This window comes from Taudactylus pleione, unplaced genomic scaffold (genome assembly GCF_031769625.1).
Source record: "Taudactylus pleione unplaced genomic scaffold, aTauple2 ptg000085l, whole genome shotgun sequence".
In the NCBI taxonomy this organism is placed as follows: domain Eukaryota; kingdom Metazoa; phylum Chordata; class Amphibia; order Anura; family Myobatrachidae; genus Taudactylus; species Taudactylus pleione.
Window position 1 is genome coordinate 11,049,888 of NW_028284487.1, and position 13,665 is coordinate 11,063,552.

Below are 13,665 nucleotides of genomic sequence, written 5' to 3' on the forward strand. Positions count from 1 at the left end.
TGACAAACATCTCTCCAGTTGAAAACTGATTTGAAACAGTTTCAAAATTAGTTTGGAGTGAAGAAACCACTGAAGATGATGGGATTTATACAAAGTTTAAATATAGATAAGCTATCCTAAAATTCAACTTTAAGGAAATTGAACAAAGTTAGGTCCCACCAAGAATTGAAATCAGATTACTGGATTCAAAGTCCAAAGTGCTCACCATTACACCATGGAACCCATTATTAGAGAGTCTTCATCTACTCAATATTGCTGATCTTTGAAATACTGAATGTTCTCCTGTTTTAGGTACATTTGGCATTTTTGTGTTTGCTGATGCGTTTATGTTTGGCCGGTTAGCTCAGTTGGTTAGAGCGTGGTGCTAATAACGCCAAGGTCATGTGTTCGATCCCCATACGGGCCATGTGCTTTTTCTTGTTGTCCTACAAGAAATGCCAAGAAGGGATTTTATCCAGCGGCAAAGTGCATGAAGTGTGGGATGAATGCATTGGCTACAGTTAGCAGTCCTTGAAACTTGCTAGAGAACATCATAGACACATACAAAACAGAAAATTTTTAAATCCATGTTAGGAATAAACAAAAATGTCATCCTTTGGCTGATGCAGCATTTCTCTATATGGCATACATAAAAAACTTTTTCTCAAATATAGCAATATGGCAAATCTAAGAAATGCTAAGGCAAATTAATCAATCAGGACATTTATTTGGTGATTGAATCTACTATGGGGGTCTAAGTTTTAAGAAGAGTAGAAGAACAGACCTTTACTCTCATTAGTGCACACTGAAGAAGAAAATTCTTAAGACCAGAATATCTTAAAACCATAGCACAAGTGATGGATCACTGCATTCTTATTGCAACTTTTCCTATTTCCAAATGTTTGACAAACATCTCTCCAGTTGAAAACTGATTTGAAACAGCTTCAAAATTAGTTTGGAGTAAAAAAACCACTGAAGATGATGGGATTTATACAAAGTTTAAATATAGATAAGCTATCCTAAAATTCAACTTTAAGGAAATTGAACAAAGTTAGGTCCCACCAAGATTTGAAATCAGATTACTGGATTCAAAGTCCAAAGTGCTCACCATTACACCATGGAACCCATTATTAGAGAATCTTCCTCTACTCAATATTGCTGATCTTTGAAATACTGAATGTTCTCCTGTTTTAGGTACATTTGGCATTTTTGTGTTTGCTGATGCTTTTATGTTTGGCCGGTTAGCTCAGTTGGTTAGAGCGTGGTGCTAATAATGCCAAGGTCATGTGTTCGATCCCCATACGGGCCATGTGCTTTTTCTTGTTGTCCTACAAGAAATGCCAAGAAGGGATTTTATCCAGCGGCAAAGTGCATGAAGTGTGGGATGAATGCATTGGCTACAGTTAGCAGCCCTTGAAACTTGCTAGAGAACATCATAGACACATACAAAACAGAGAATTTTTAAATCCATGTTAGGAATAAACAAAAATGTCATCCTTTGGCTGATGCAGCATTTCTCTATATGGCATACATAAAAAACTTTTTCTCAAATATAGCAATATGGCAAATCTAAGAAATGCTAAGGCAAATTAATCAATCAGGACATTTATTTGGTGATTGAATCTACTATGGGGGACTAAGTTTTAAGACGAGAAGAAGAACAGACCTTAACTCTCATTAGTGCACACTGAAGAAGAAAATTCTTAAAACCAGAATATCTTAAAACCATAGCACAAGTGATGGATCACTGCATTCTTATTGCAACTTTTCCTATTTCCAAATGTTTGACAAACATCTCTCCAGTTGAAAACTGATTTGAAACAGCTTCAAAATTAGTTTGGAGTAAAAAAACCACTGAAGATGATGGGATTTATACAAAGTTTAAATATAGATAAGCTATCCTAAAATTCAACTTTAAGGAAATTGAACAAAGTTAGGTCCCACCAAGATTTGAAATCAGATTACTGGATTCAAAGTCCAAAGTGCTCACCATTACACCATGGAACCCATTATTAGAGAATCTTCCTCTACTCAATATTGCTGATCTTTGAAATACTGAATGTTCTCCTGTTTTAGGTACATTTGGCATTTTTGTGTTTGCTGATGCTTTTATGTTTGGCCGGTTAGCTCAGTTGGTTAGAGCGTGGTGCTAATAATGCCAAGGTCATGTGTTCGATCCCCATACGGGCCATGTGATTTTTATTGTTGTCCTACAAGAAATGCCAAGAAGGGATTTTATCCAGCGGCAAAGTGCATGAAGTGTGGAATGAATGCATTGGCTACAGTTAGCAGCCCTTGAAACTTGCTAGAGAACATCATAGACACATACAAAACAGAGAATTTTTAAATCCATGTTAGGAATAAACAAAAATGTCATCCTTTGGCTGATGCAGCATTTCTCTATATGGCATACATAGAAAACTTTTTCTCAAATATAGCAATATGGCAAATCTAAGAAATGCTAAGGCAAATTAATCAATCAGGACATTTATTTGGTGATTGAATCTACTATGGGGGACTAAGTTTTAAGACGAGAAGAAGAACAGACCTTAACTCTCATTAGTGCACACTGAAGAAGAAAATTCTTAAAACCAGAATATCTTAAAACCATAGCACAAGTGATGGATCACTGCATTCTTATTGCAACTTTTCCTATTTCCAAATGTTTGACAAACATCTCTCCAGTTGAAAACTGATTTGAAACAGTTTCAAAATTAGTTTGGAGTGAAGAAACCACTGAAGATGATGGGATTTATACAAAGTTTAAATATAGATAAGCTATCCTAAAATTCAACTTTAAGGAAATTGAACAAAGTTAGGTCCCACCAAGAATTGAAATCAGATTACTGGATTCAAAGTCCAAAGTGCTCACCATTACACCATGGAACCCATTATTAGAGAGTCTTCCTCTACTCAATATTGCTGATCTTTGAAATACTGAATGTTCTCCTGTTTTAGGTACATTTGGCATTTTTGTGTTTGCTGATGCTTTTATGTTTGGCCAGTTAGCTCAGTTGGTTAGAGCGTGGTGCTAATAACGCCAAGGTCATGTGTTCGATCCCCATATGGGCCATGTGCTTTTTCTTGTTGTCCTACAAGAAATGCCAAGAAGGGATTTTATCCAGCGGCAAAGTGCATGAAGTGTGGGATGAATGCATTGGCTACAGTTAGCAGCCCTTGAAACTTGCTAGAGAACATCATAGACACATACAAAACAGAGAATTTTTAAATCCATGTTAGGAATAAACAAAAATGTCATCCTTTGGCTGATGCAGCATTTCTCTATATGGCATACATAAAAAACTTTTTCTCAAATATAGCAATATGGCAAATCTAAGAAATGCTAAGGCAAATTAATCAATCAGGACATTTATTTGGTGATTGAATCTACTATGGGGGACTAAGTTTTAAGACGAGAAGAAGAACAGACCTTAACTCTCATTAGTGCACACTGAAGAAGAAAATTCTTAAAACCAGAATATCTTAAAACCATAGCACAAGTGATGGATCACTGCATTCTTATTGCAACTTTTCCTATTTCCAAATGTTTGACAAACATCTCTCCAGTTGAAAACTGATTTGAAACAGTTTCAAAATTAGTTTGGAGTGAAGAAACCACTGAAGATGATGGGATTTATAAAAAGTTTAAATATAGATAAGCTATCCTAAAATTCAACTTTATGGAAATTGAACAAAGTTAGGTCCCACCAAGAATTGAAATCAGATTACTGGATTCAAAGTCCAAAGTGCTCACCATTACACCATGGAACCCATTATTAGATAGTCTTCCTCTACTCAATATTGCTGATCTTTGAAATACTGAATGTTCTCCTGTTTTAGGTACATTTGGCATTTTTGTGTTTGCTGATGCTTTTATGTTTGGCCGGTTAGCTCAGTTGGTTAGAGCGTGGTGCTAATAACACCAAGGTCATGTGTTCGATCCCCATACGGGCCATGTGCTTTTTCTTGTTGTCCTACAAGAAATGCCAAGAAGGGATTTTATCCAGCGGCAAAGTGCATGAAGTGTGGGATGAATGCATTGGCTACAGTTAGCAGCCCTTGAAACTTGCTAGAGAACATCATAGACACATACAAAACAGAGAATTTTTAAATCCATGTTAGGAATAAACAAAAATGTCATCCTTTGGCTGATGCAGCATTTCTCTATATGGCATACATAGAAAACTTTTTCTCAAATATAGCAATATGGCAAATCTAAGAAATGCTAAGGCAAATTAATCAATCAGGACATTTATTTGGTGATTGAATCTACTATGGGGGTCTAAGTTTTAAGAAGAGTAGAAGAACAGACCTTTACTCTCATTAGTGCACACTGAAGAAGAAAATTCTTAAGACCAGAATATCTTAAAACCATAGCACAAGTGATGGATCACTGCATTCTTATTGCAACTTTTCCTATTTCCAAATGTTTGACAAACATCTCTCCAGTTGAAAACTGATTTGAAACAGCTTCAAAATTAGTTTGGAGTAAAAAAACCACTGAAGATGATGGGATTTATACAAAGTTTAAATATAGATAAGCTATCCTAAAAATCAACTTTAAGGAAATTGAACAAAGTTAGGTCCCACCAAGATTTGAAATCAGATTACTGGATTCAAAGTCCAAAGTGCTCACCATTACACCATGGAACCCATTATTAGAGAATCTTCCTCTACTCAATATTGCTGATCTTTGAAATACTGAATGTTCTCCTGTTTTAGGTACATTTGGCATTTTTGTGTTTGCTGATGCTTTTATGTTTGGCCGGTTAGCTCAGTTGGTTAGAGCGTGGTGCTAATAATGCCAAGGTCATGTGTTTGATCCCCATACGGGCCATGTGATTTTTATTGTTGTCCTACAAGAAATGCCAAGAAGGGATTTTATCCAGCGGCAAAGTGCATGAAGTGTGGAATGAATGCATTGGCTACAGTTAGCAGCCCTTGAAACTTGCTAGAGAACATCATAGACACATACAAAACAGAGAATTTTTAAATCCATGTTAGGAATAAACAAAAATGTCATCCTTTGGCTGATGCAGCATTTCTCTATATGGCATACATAGAAAACTTTTTCTCAAATATAGCAATATGGCAAATCTAAGAAATGCTAAGGCAAATTAATCAATCAGGACATTTATTTGGTGATTGAATCTACTATGGGGGACTAAGTTTTAAGACGAGAAGAACAGACCTTTACTCTCATTAGTGCACACTGAAGAAGAAAATTCTTAAAACCAGAATATCTTAAAACCATAGCACAAGTGATGGATCACTGCATTCTTATTGCAACTTTTCCTATTTCCAAATGTTTGACAAACATCTCTCCAGTTGAAAACTGATTTGAAACAGTTTCAAAATTAGTTTGGAGTGAAGAAACCACTGAAGATGATGGGATTTATACAAAGTTTAAATATAGATAAGCTATCCTAAAATTCAACTTTAAGGAAATTGAACAAAGTTAGGTCCCACCAAGAATTGAAATCAGATTACTGGATTCAAAGTCCAAAGTGCTCACCATTACACCATGGAACCCATTATTAGAGAGTCTTCATCTACTCAATATTGCTGATCTTTGAAATACTGAATGTTCTCCTGTTTTAGGTACATTTGGCATTTTTGTGTTTGCTGATGCGTTTATGTTTGGCCGGTTAGCTCAGTTGGTTAGAGCGTGGTGCTAATAACGCCAAGGTCATGTGTTCGATCCCCATACGGGCCATGTGCTTTTTCTTGTTGTCCTACAAGAAATGCCAAGAAGGGATTTTATCCAGCGGCAAAGTGCATGAAGTGTGGGATGAATGCATTGGCTACAGTTAGCAGCCCTTGAAACTTGCTAGAGAACATCATAGACACATACAAAACAGAAAATTTTTAAATCCATGTTAGGAATAAACAAAAATGTCATCCTTTGGCTGATGCAGCATTTCTCTATATGGCATACATAAAAAACTTTTTCTCAAATATAGCAATATGGCAAATCTAAGAAATGCTAAGGCAAATTAATCAATCAGGACATTTATTTGGTGATTGAATCTACTATGGGGGTCTAAGTTTTAAGAAGAGTAGAAGAACAGACCTTTACTCTCATTAGTGCACACTGAAGAAGAAAATTCTTAAGACCAGAATATCTTAAAACCATAGCACAAGTGATGGATCACTGCATTCTTATTGCAACTTTTCCTATTTCCAAATGTTTGACAAACATCTCTCCAGTTGAAAACTGATTTGAAACAGTTTCAAAATTAGTTTGGAGTGAAGAAACCACTGAAGATGATGGGATTTATACAAAGTTTAAATATAGATAAGCTATCCTAAAATTCAACTTTAAGGAAATTGAACAAAGTTAGGTCCCACCAAGAATTGAAATCAGATTACTGGATTCAAAGTCCAAAGTGCTCACCATTACACCATGGAACCCATTATTAGAGAGTCTTCCTCTACTCAATATTGCTGATCTTTGAAATACTGAATGTTCTCCTGTTTTAGGTACATTTGGCATTTTTGTGTTTGCTGATGCTTTTATGTTTGGCCAGTTAGCTCAGTTGGTTAGAGCGTGGTGCTAATAATGCCAAGGTCATGTGTTCGATCCCCATACGGGCCATGTGCTTTTTCTTGTTGTCCTACAAGAAATGCCAAGAAGGGATTTTATCCAGCGGCAAAGTGCATGAAGTGTGGGATGAATGCATTGGCTACAGTTAGCAGCCCTTGAAACTTGCTAGAGAACATCATAGACACATACAAAACAGAGAATTTTTAAATCCATGTTAGGAATAAACAAAAATGTCATCCTTTGGCTGATGCAGCATTTCTCTATATGGCATACATAAAAAACTTTTTCTCAAATATAGCAATATGGCAAATCTAAGAAATGCTAAGGCAAATTAATCAATCAGGACATTTATTTGGTGATTGAATCTACTATGGGGGACTAAGTTTTAAGAAGAGAAGAAGAACAGACCTTTACTCTCATTAGTGCACACTGAAGAAGAAAATTCTTAAGACCAGAATATCTTAAAACCATAGCACAAGTGATGGATCACTGCATTCTTATTGCAACTTTTCCTATTTCCAAATGTTTGACAAACATCTCTCCAGTTGAAAACTGATTTGAAACAGCTTCAAAATTAGTTTGGAGTAAAAAAACCACTGAAGATGATGGGATTTATACAAAGTTTAAATATAGATAAGCTATCCTAAAATTCAACTTTAAGGAAATTGAACAAAGTTAGGTCCCACCAAGATTTGAAATCAGATTACTGGATTCAAAGTCCAAAGTGCTCACCATTACACCATGGAACCCATTATTAGAGAATCTTCCTCTACTCAATATTGCTGATCTTTGAAATACTGAATGTTCTCCTGTTTTAGGTACATTTGGCATTTTTGTGTTTGCTGATGCTTTTATGTTTGGCCGGTTAGCTCAGTTGGTTAGAGCGTCGTGCTAATAACGCCAAGGTCATGTGTTCGATCCCCATACGGGCCATGTGCTTTTTCTTGTTGTCCTACAAGAAATGCCAAGAAGGGATTTTATCCAGCGGCAAAGTGCATGAAGTGTGGGATGAATGCATTGGCTACAGTTAGCAGCCCTTGAAACTTGCTAGAGAACATCATAGACACATACAAAACAGAGAATTTTTAAATCCATGTTAGGAATAAACAAAAATGTCATCCTTTGGCTGATACAGCATTTCTCTATATGGCATACTTAGAAAACTGTTTTTTTCAAAAATAGCAATATGGCAAATCTAAGAAATGCTAAGGCAAATTAATCAATCAGGACATTTATTTGGTGATTGAATCTACTATGGGGGTCTAAGTTTTAAGAAGAGTAGAAGAACAGACCTTTACTCTCATTAGTGCACACTGAAGAAGAAAATTCTTAAGACCAGAATATCTTAAAACCATAGCACAAGTGATGGATCACTGCATTCTTATTGCAACTTTTCCTATTTCCAAATGTTTGACAAACATCTCTCCAGTTGAAAACTGATTTGAAACAGCTTCAAAATTAGTTTGGAGTAAAAAAACCACTGAAGATGATGGGATTTATACAAAGTTTAAATATAGATAAGCTATCCTAAAATTCAACTTTAAGGAAATTGAACAAAGTTAGGTCCCACCAAGATTTGAAATCAGATTACTGGATTCAAAGTCCAAAGTGCTCACCATTACACCATGGAACCCATTATTAGAGAATCTTCCTCTACTCAATATTGCTGATCTTTGAAATACTGAATGTTCTCCTGTTTTAGGTACATTTGGCATTTTTGTGTTTGCTGATGCTTTTATGTTTGGCCGGTTAGCTCAGTTGGTTAGAGCGTGGTGCTAATAATGCCAAGGTCATGTGTTTGATCCCCATACGGGCCATGTGATTTTTATTGTTGTCCTACAAGAAATGCCAAGAAGGGATTTTATCCAGCGGCAAAGTGCATGAAGTGTGGAATGAATGCATTGGCTACAGTTAGCAGCCCTTGAAACTTGCTAGAGAACATCATAGACACATACAAAACAGAGAATTTTTAAATCCATGTTAGGAATAAACAAAAATGTCATCCTTTGGCTGATGCAGCATTTCTCTATATGGCATACATAGAAAACTTTTTCTCAAATATAGCAATATGGCAAATCTAAGAAATGCTAAGGCAAATTAATCAATCAGGACATTTATTTGGTGATTGAATCTACTATGGGGGACTAAGTTTTAAGACGAGAAGAAGAACAGACCTTTACTCTCATTAGTGCACACTGAAGAAGAAAATTCTTAAAACCAGAATATCTTAAAACCATAGCACAAGTGATGGATCACTGCATTCTTATTGCAACTTTTCCTATTTCCAAATGTTTGACAAACATCTCTCCAGTTGAAAACTGATTTGAAACAGTTTCAAAATTAGTTTGGAGTGAAGAAACCACTGAAGATGATGGGATTTATACAAAGTTTAAATATAGATAAGCTATCCTAAAATTCAACTTTAAGGAAATTGAACAAAGTTAGGTCCCACCAAGAATTGAAATCAGATTACTGGATTCAAAGTCCAAAGTGCTCACCATTACACCATGGAACCCATTATTAGAGAGTCTTCCTCTACTCAATATTGCTGATCTTTGAAATACTGAATGTTCTCCTGTTTTAGGTACATTTGGCATTTTTGTGTTTGCTGATGCTTTTATGTTTGGCCAGTTAGCTCAGTTGGTTAGAGCGTGGTGCTAATAACGCCAAGGTCATGTGTTCGATCCCCATACGGGCCATGTGCTTTTTCTTGTTGTCCTACAAGAAATGCCAAGAAGGGATTTTATCCAGCGGCAAAGTGCATGAAGTGTGGGATGAATGCATTGGCTACAGTTAGCAGCCCTTGAAACTTGCTAGAGAACATCATAGACACATACAAAACAGAGAATTTTTAAATCCATGTTAGGAATAAACAAAAATGTCATCCTTTGGCTGATGCAGCATTTCTCTATATGGCATACATAAAAAACTTTTTCTCAAATATAGCAATATGGCAAATCTAAGAAATGCTAAGGCAAATTAATCAATCAGGACATTTATTTGGTGATTGAATCTACTATGGGGGACTAAGTTTTAAGACGAGAAGAAGAACAGACCTTAACTCTCATTAGTGCACACTGAAGAAGAAAATTCTTAAAACCAGAATATCTTAAAACCATAGCACAAGTGATGGATCACTGCATTCTTATTGCAACTTTTCCTATTTCCAAATGTTTGACAAACATCTCTCCAGTTGAAAACTGATTTGAAACAGTTTCAAAATTAGTTTGGAGTGAAGAAACCACTGAAGATGATGGGATTTATAAAAAGTTTAAATATAGATAAGCTATCCTAAAATTCAACTTTAAGGAAATTGAACAAAGTTAGGTCCCACCAAGAATTGAAATCAGATTACTGGATTCAAAGTCCAAAGTGCTCACCATTACACCATGGAACCCATTATTAGAGAGTCTTCCTCTACTCAATATTGCTGATCTTTGAAATACTGAATGTTCTCCAGTTTTAGGTACATTTGGCATTTTTGTGTTTGCTGATGCTTTTATGTTTGGCCAGTTAGCTCAGTTGGTTAGAACGTGGTGCTAATAACGCCAAGGTCATGTGTTCGATCCCCATACGGGCCATGTGCTTTTTCTTGTTGTCCTACAAGAAATGCCAAGAAGGGATTTTATCCAGCGGCAAAGTGCATGAAGTGTGGGATGAATGCATTGGCTACAGTTAGCAGCCCTTGAAACTTGCTAGAGAACATCATAGACACATACAAAACAGAGAATTTTTAAATCCATGTTAGGAATAAACAAAAATGTCATCCTTTGGCTGATGCAGCATTTCTCTATATGGCATACATAGAAAACTTTTTCTCAAATATAGCAATATGGCAAATCTAAGAAATGCTAAGGCAAATTAATCAATCAGGACATTTATTTGGTGATTGAATCTACTATGGGGGTCTAAGTTTTAAGAAGAGTAGAAGAACAGACCTTTACTCTCATTAGTGCACACTGAAGAAGAAAATTCTTAAGACCAGAATATCTTAAAACCATAGCACAAGTGATGGATCACTGCATTCTTATTGCAACTTTTCCTATTTCCAAATGTTTGACAAACATCTCTCCAGTTGAAAACTGATTTGAAACAGCTTCAAAATTAGTTTGGAGTAAAAAAACCACTGAAGATGATGGGATTTATACAAAGTTTAAATATAGATAAGCTATCCTAAAATTCAACTTTAAGGAAATTGAACAAAGTTAGGTCCCACCAAGATTTGAAATCAGATTACTGGATTCAAAGTCCAAAGTGCTCACCATTACACCATGGAACCCATTATTAGAGAATCTTCCTCTACTCAATATTGCTGATCTTTGAAATACTGAATGTTCTCCTGTTTTAGGTACATTTGTCATTTTTGTGTTTGCTGATGCTTTTATGTTTGGCCGGTTAGCTCAGTTGGTTAGAGCGTGGTGCTAATAATGCCAAGGTCATGTGTTTGATCCCCATACGGGCCATGTGATTTTTATTGTTGTCCTACAAGAAATGCCAAGAAGGGATTTTATCCAGCGGCAAAGTGCATGAAGTGTGGAATGAATGCATTGGCTACAGTTAGCAGCCCTTGAAACTTGCTAGAGAACATCATAGACACATACAAAACAGAGAATTTTTAAATCCATGTTAGGAATAAACAAAAATGTCATCCTTTGGCTGATGCAGCATTTCTCTATATGGCATACATAGAAAACTTTTTCTCAAATATAGCAATATGGCAAATCTAAGAAATGCTAAGGCAAATTAATCAATCAGGACATTTATTTGGTGATTGAATCTACTATGGGGGACTAAGTTTTAAGACGAGACGAAGAACAGACCTTTACTCTCATTAGTGCACACTGAAGAAGAAAATTCTTAAAACCAGAATATCTTAAAACCATAGCACAAGTGATGGATCACTGCATTCTTATTGCAACTTTTCCTATTTCCAAATGTTTGACAAACATCTCTCCAGTTGAAAACTGATTTGAAACAGTTTCAAAATTAGTTTGGAGTGAAGAAACCACTGAAGATGATGGGATTTATACAAAGTTTAAATATAGATAAGCTATCCTAAAATTCAACTTTAAGGAAATTGAACAAAGTTAGGTCCCACCAAGAATTGAAATCAGATTACTGGATTCAAAGTCCAAAGTGCTCACCATTACACCATGGAACCCATTATTAGAGAGTCTTCATCTACTCAATATTGCTGATCTTTGAAATACTGAATGTTCTCCTGTTTTAGGTACATTTGGCATTTTTGTGTTTGCTGATGCGTTTATGTTTGGCCGGTTAGCTCAGTTGGTTAGAGCGTGGTGCTAATAACGCCAAGGTCATGTGTTCGATCCCCATACGTGCCATGTGCTTTTTCTTGTTGTCCTACAAGAAATGCCAAGAAGGGATTTTATCCAGCGGCAAAGTGCATGAAGTGTGGGATGAATGCATTGGCTACAGTTAGCAGCCCTTGAAACTTGCTAGAGAACATCATAGACACATACAAAACAGAAAATTTTTAAATCCATGTTAGGAATAAACAAAAATGTCATCCTTTGGCTGATGCAGCATTTCTCTATATGGCATACATAAAAAACTTTTTCTCAAATATAGCAATATGGCAAATCTAAGAAATGCTAAGGCAAATTAATCAATCAGGACATTTATTTGGTGATTGAATCTACTATGGGGGTCTAAGTTTTAAGAAGAGTAGAAGAACAGACCTTTACTCTCATTAGTGCACACTGAAGAAGAAAATTCTTAAGACCAGAATATCTTAAAACCATAGCACAAGTGATGGATCACTGCATTCTTATTGCAACTTTTCCTATTTCCAAATGTTTGACAAACATCTCTCCAGTTGAAAACTGATTTGAAACAGCTTCAAAATTAGTTTGGAGTAAAAAAACCACTGAAGATGATGGGATTTATACAAAGTTTAAATATAGATAAGCTATCCTAAAATTCAACTTTAAGGAAATTGAACAAAGTTAGGTCCCACCAAGATTTGAAATCAGACTACTGGATTCAAAGTCCAAAGTGCTCACCATTACACCATGGAACCCATTATTAGAGAATCTTCCTCTACTCAATATTGCTGATCTTTGAAATACTGAATGTTCTCCTGTTTTAGGTACATTTGGCATTTTTGTGTTTGCTGATGCTTTTATGTTTGGCCGGTTAGCTCAGTTGGTTAGAGCGTGGTGCTAATAATGCCAAGGTCATGTGTTCGATCCCCATACGTGCCATGTGCTTTTTCTTGTTGTCCTACAAGAAATGCCAAGAAGGGATTTTATCCAGCGGCAAAGTGCATGAAGTGTGGGATGAATGCATTGGCTACAGTTAGCAGCCCTTGAAACTTGCTAGAGAACATCATAGACACATACAAAACAGAGAATTTTTAAATCCATGTTAGGAATAAACAAAAATGTCATCCTTTGGCTGATGCAGCATTTCTCTATATGGCATACATAGAAAACTTTTTCTCAAATATAGCAATATGGCAAATCTAAGAAATGCTAAGGCAAATTAATCAATCAGGACATTTATTTGGTGATTGAATCTACTATGGGGGTCTAAGTTTTAAGAAGAGTAGAAGAACAGACCTTTACTCTCATTAGTGCACACTGAAGAAGAAAATTCTTAAGACCAGAATATCTTAAAACCATAGCACAAGTGATGGATCACTGCATTCTTATTGCAACTTTTCCTATTTCCAAATGTTTGACAAACATCTCTCCAGTTGAAAACTGATTTGAAACAGCTTCAAAATTAGTTTGGAGTAAAAAAACCACTGAAGATGATGGGATTTATACAAAGTTTAAATATAGATAAGCTATCCTAAAATTCAACTTTAAGGAAATTGAACAAAGTTAGGTCCCACCAAGATTTGAAATCAGATTACTGGATTCAAAGTCCAAAGTGCTCACCATTACACCATGGAACCCATTATTAGAGAATCTTCCTCTACTCAATATTGCTGATCTTTGAAATACTGAATGTTCTCCTGTTTTAGGTACATTTGTCATTTTTGTGTTTGCTGATGCTTTTATGTTTGGCCGGTTAGCTCAGTTGGTTAGAGCGTGGTGCTAATAATGCCAAGGTCATGTGTTTGATCCCCATACGGGCCATGTGATTTTTATTGTTGTCCTACAAGAAAT

The 13,665-nt window shown here is 35.8% G+C and overlaps 3 non-coding genes across 3 annotated transcripts; all 3 read left to right on the forward strand.

Moving 5' to 3' along the window:
• The first annotated feature begins 332 nt into the window (after positions 1–332).
• On the forward strand, positions 333–406 carry TRNAI-AAU (transfer RNA isoleucine (anticodon AAU)). Its single transcript has one exon. It is a non-coding gene; the product is annotated as a tRNA-Ile (tRNA).
• A 5,215-nt stretch (positions 407–5,621) lies between these two features.
• Positions 5,622–5,695, forward strand: TRNAI-AAU (transfer RNA isoleucine (anticodon AAU)). Its single transcript has one exon. It is a non-coding gene; the product is annotated as a tRNA-Ile (tRNA).
• A 3,456-nt stretch (positions 5,696–9,151) lies between these two features.
• On the forward strand, positions 9,152–9,225 carry TRNAI-AAU (transfer RNA isoleucine (anticodon AAU)). The gene has a single exon. It is a non-coding gene; the product is annotated as a tRNA-Ile (tRNA).
• Positions 9,226–13,665: the final 4,440 nt, after the last annotated feature.